At 52.4% G+C, this 4,836-nt stretch overlaps 1 pseudogene; it reads right to left on the bottom strand.

The window, feature by feature from the left end:
• Window positions 1-4,408: 4,408 nt before the first annotated feature.
• LOC122917851 lies at window positions 4,409-4,536 on the bottom strand (annotated as a pseudogene).
• Between the last annotated feature and the right edge of the window lie 300 nt (window positions 4,537-4,836).

The raw sequence follows: 4,836 nt of genomic DNA, 5'->3' as shown, positions 1-4,836 counted from the left end.
AGTCGCCCCCACGCGGAGCCCCTAGGGCCAGCGAACAACGCTTCCCTCACGCTTGCCGCCTGTGGGTATGGGTCTGCTTTGGGAGCTTCGCTTCCAGTCCTGGCCGGCGTCCTCGCTCCGCGGACGGCTTGTTCTCCATGAGGCGCACGGCTCTACGGACGTTAACACCGGCCGGGGTTGTGCACCTCGAATCTTGGCCTCCGAGTGGCTTCGATCGTCTTCCGTTGTGTGGAGGTGGGTGTGAATTCCACACCCTCCGGATTATTCATCGTTTTTCCTTCACGGCTTCATGCTTTGGATGGCGCCGTATCCTAAGAGTCTCAAAAAATTCTGTCCTTCTGTAGATCTGCTTTCATAGTTGAGTCTTTGAGACACGGTGTAGGTATGAGATAAGGCAGGAACCCCTTTTCTCCAACACGATGGTGGTCAACTCCTTACCAGTTTTCAGTGTCTGCTTGAATCTGCGAAACTGAGCTTATGAAGACCACCCAGTTTAAGCTATTCCTTTCCCTTCTAAACCCCAGCCTGTCCTTCCGTGGCTTCACCTTTCCCTTTACTTACGTTATCCCCTTCTTGGAGGATCAAAGGATTGAAGCTCTTTCCATCGGTTCCACAGACAGGAGGGACACAAGAAGCCTATTTTGCTGAATAAAGAATCGTGTACGATGTTGTCAAAACCTTTACCGTCAGCCCCACTGATGAGTGCGCCCCGAAGCCGCGGCCAACGGCCCCCTGAGTGAGCCCTCTCAGCGCGGACCCCCTCTCCTGCTCCCCCTGGGCCCAGGATGGTGCCCAGGGCTTGTAAAGAGCTTTCCAGAGCACTGAGCAGCCGCGAACCCCCTCCCCGTGCCCCCTGCCAGCACTCCTGCGCTGTGAGGCCACCCCCAAGCCTGGGAAAACCTCTCCCCCGCCCCCCGCCCCGACTCTTCGACGGTGGCTCACGGTGTGGCGGTTCACAACGTCGGCCGACAGATCTCGCCGTAACTGTTACGTGTCCGTGAGCCGGAGAAGACAATCGTGGTTCCTGATGCGCCTGGGGAAGGAGGCGCAGAGGGAGGGAGTCAGATCCAGGCTCCAGCCCAGCTCTCGCTCCAGCCCAGCACGGCTTTCCCTCACCCCCGAGCTCGCCCGCGTCCTGCCTCTGGCCGGCCACCGCGGCCCACGTCTGACTCCAGCTGGACTCCCGCCACACCCTTCCCCTTGCTGGCCGAGGGCCTCCGTGCTCCAAGCCTAGAGCCCGTGTCTTACTCATTTCGTCAGTGTTGAGGGAGACAGACTCGTGGCTGACGACACCGTGTGGTGCTGGGACACGGGGGCTCAGCGGCCACAGCACAGGACAGTCAGGAGACTTCCAGGACCCCAAAGTGGGGTCTCATTTCAGAGACAGACACAGGGGTCAGGGAAATCCCAGGTCTGACCGAAAGAAGATATAATTTGCATTTCCCTAAGGACTGCTGAGTTTGAATATTTGGGGATATCGTCTTAAAACCTTCCTTTAACTTTTTCAGCTGACACAGGCAACACTGACATTTTCTGTGTACAGTTGCGTGCGTTTTCAACCACCACCACCGCCGGGATCCAGAAGGGTCCCAGCGTGCCAAAGTGGCCTGTCCTGTTCTCCTCTGTGGTCACTGCTAACCCCCGGCCACCCCGTCCTTCTCCCGAGGCAAAGCGCAGCCACGTGTCTCGCTGTTCGTAACGTTCTTCTCCGACTGCCCTCGAGACGGTCCTGGAGCACGAGCTGAGACGCATTTTGTTGAGCGTCTGCTGAGCTTGCGGATTCCCGGAGTCTGTGTCTTTTGACCAAGTGCCCACTTCGCCTACTTCCCAGCCTCTGCTTTCTCCCCACCAGCTTCGGTGCAAGCACCCCCTTCCTTCGGCCCGCGGCCCTGAGCTGGCCGTCTGAAGCCAGTACGTTCCCCTCGGCACCTCCCGGGAACGCGCAGGCCATCAGGAGACCTCGGCCCACCAGGCCTGCAGCCCATCTCCCCCGGCGGCCCCAGCTGCCCCTCCAAACACTCTCCTGATTCTCCCTGCCACCCCCATACCCTAGAAAAGAAGAACTTTCCTCTGTAGGATTTGGAGACCTCATGGATTTCCGAGACCGCATTCTCCCCAGTGCAATCGTCTTGCTTTCTAATTAAAGCCTCTCCTTATGTAAGTCCAGACTTATTTTAATTTGACACTTTTGATAAATTTGGGAGTTTTCCGTTACTATTTCTTGAATTTTCTTTTTCTTTTTCTGCACTGCATGCTCCCTTTTCCCCATCTGGAGCTCGGCCCCGGGGGGTTGGGGGGGCGGTGCTGAGCGCTGGGGCTCTTGGTGCTGCATGGGGGCGGAGGCTCCGTTCAAACGGCCTCCGTTTAAAGGCTCTCTTTAAATTGTGCTTCTCTCTTTTGCCCAAACTGGATGACTTCCGTCTGTGCACTTACCGACTTCCCTCTGCCCTCTCCAGTCTGCTGCCCGTCAACCCATCCCGTGGATTTTTAGTTGTGGCTATCATATTTTTTCAGCTGTAAGACTTCCAATTGCTTCTTCTTTATATTTGTTTTCTACCCCCTTTGGTTTTCTAGCTTTCTCCTCCCTTTTACCAGGGACGCTGGTTATCACCGCTGTTTCGAGGTCTTTGGTTTGGAATTATTTGCGATGTACTTCGGAGAAGCTCCCGTCTGCATCACCCACGAGCCTCCTTCTTGAGTTCAGAAGTGACCCCAGGATTTCACTCTGGCTGGGCTATGGGGTCATGCTCTTGATCCCCCTCCCCTGGTCCTGGGTCGGCCTCCGGTTCTGTGGCCCTGGGCTAGAACCTTCCTTTCCTCTCCTCCATGCAAACGCCGTGGCCAAATAACAAGGGGACACAGGGGCAGTGGCGGGCAGCAAGGGGGTAGCCCTGCCCTCCTCAGCCCTCCCCCTGCCAGCCACAGAAACCGGTTCCCCGGGGGCTGGGGCCCCAGGGAAAGACCACGGAGGAACCCGGAATTTCCTCGCTCTCTCAGGCCCCAAGTGCACTTCCACTCTTCTTCCTCCGTGTTCAAGAGGCAGGACGACACAGATGCCCTGTAGACATTTTCCTGGACACAATAAACACATTGTTCTTCCCGGTAGCCTGCATTTTCAAGACTTCCGCAACTACTGACCCTTCTCTGTTCTTAAACCCTGTCGAACAGCATGAAAATCATTCACGATCATGATTTGCATTGCTTGAACTCTGGTCCAAATGCTTGAAGAGAGAAAAGGGCTTTCTGCAACTTCAGTGCAGTTCGTGAACTTGGAATATGCCGTTGTGTTATGTGTATGGGAAGCCCCGAGCCTGGCGTCGTCTGCTCTTGTCCTCGGTGCGGTGAGCGTGGAGGGACCACAGGCGCGTGTGCACGTGTGAGACATACACAGCTACGGAGCTGTCTTCTCTCCTCCTCACTGAGTGGCACGACTTAGCTGTAATCGTTCTAATAGGGGCCATGCAAGTCTTTGGCCATTCATGAATAATAATAAATATATGAGAAGGGGGGGTCTCGGGGTCTGTCCCCATCCAGTGCACAGCACAGATTCTAGTCTGTCTTCCAGCTCTGTCAAGTGATTGTGGAAGGAAAGGAAATTGGTGAGCACACTCCTGGCCCGGGGGACCTGGGGCCTTACTGTCCTTCCCCAACTGACCCATGACCCTTCCCTCGTCCAGATTCCCGCATAGCTGCTGTGTGTGCTCTGCCCAGGATTTATGGTCAAGTTCCGTGGGAGACACCCGGTGGAGGGGGCTTACTCCCTCTTTCTTGGGATCAGCCCCAGATTCCATTCTTCGAAATACCTGTTCAAGTCTTTTGCATAGTTTTCCGTTTGAATAATCTTCCTCACCGTATCTCTCCTTTTCACTTAAAAATAGCTCCATAATTGGACCGTCCAATGTCCTCGAGTATGAAAGCAGAAAAGTGAGAGTCCCCTTGAAAGAACACTCGAGATGATGGTCACAGGAAACCAGCTTTTTCCACCTGAGCCTTACCCCCTGGCTCCTGACCGTTTCCATCCAGGCGGCCTGGAGACATGGAGCTGACTGGGGTTGTTTCCACTAACTGTGCTAAAATACTTTGCATCATAAACATGATGAAATTCAGGGCTGTACATCCTTATGCACTTTTGCAAATATACATGGATGCACAGGTAGACAGAAGAAACAAACACTACAGTTAGAAAAAAATTTCATTTAAAATAGCCCTGACCTCCCATAGGAAGACGACAAATTCTAGTGCTACTGGTGGGAAAAATGGATTTAAATTTACTTCTCTGATATTTATTTCTGAGTTTCTTGTGTCTTCTTTGCAGAGACATAATAGCAAATGCACACGGTCCTTATGCAACATCTCCAGGAACTTCCACAGCACCTTGTCCATATTATTGTTCCAGGAAGAGAGTGTATAAGCTTCCCTGCGTTCAAAAGATTAAAATTACGGCGGTTTCTCTTCTTATTAGAAGGATGTTAGAATTTTAGCAATAATCGCGCCTCGGATAAACCTCATTGGCTACGATACTGCCACTGTTAGAATTTTAAAAGCATCCTTTTTTTTCATGTGTGCAATGTTCATCACAAAGGGAGGTAGTACATCAAGATAGTAAGCATTTCTAGTGTGGGGTTTTACGGGTAATATGTCCAGCAGTATTCTGTCCAAATACACAAGGGTTTTACAACATTAAATACCACGTAATTAGAGCTTCTTATTGGCTATGATGTCAATACTCGATGTTAGTTAATTGAGAGCATTTTAATTCAGGCCAGAATTGTGGACATTTTCCTTTCTAATCTGCTGACAGTGGACATAGCAATTATGATGTGTGAGAGAATTCTC

The sequence above is a fragment of the Neovison vison genome, chromosome 9 (assembly GCF_020171115.1).
Source record: "Neovison vison isolate M4711 chromosome 9, ASM_NN_V1, whole genome shotgun sequence".
In the NCBI taxonomy this organism is placed as follows: domain Eukaryota; kingdom Metazoa; phylum Chordata; class Mammalia; order Carnivora; family Mustelidae; genus Neogale; species Neogale vison.
Note: the sequence above shows the minus strand (reverse complement) of the source record. Positions and strands in the feature narration are given on the sequence as shown.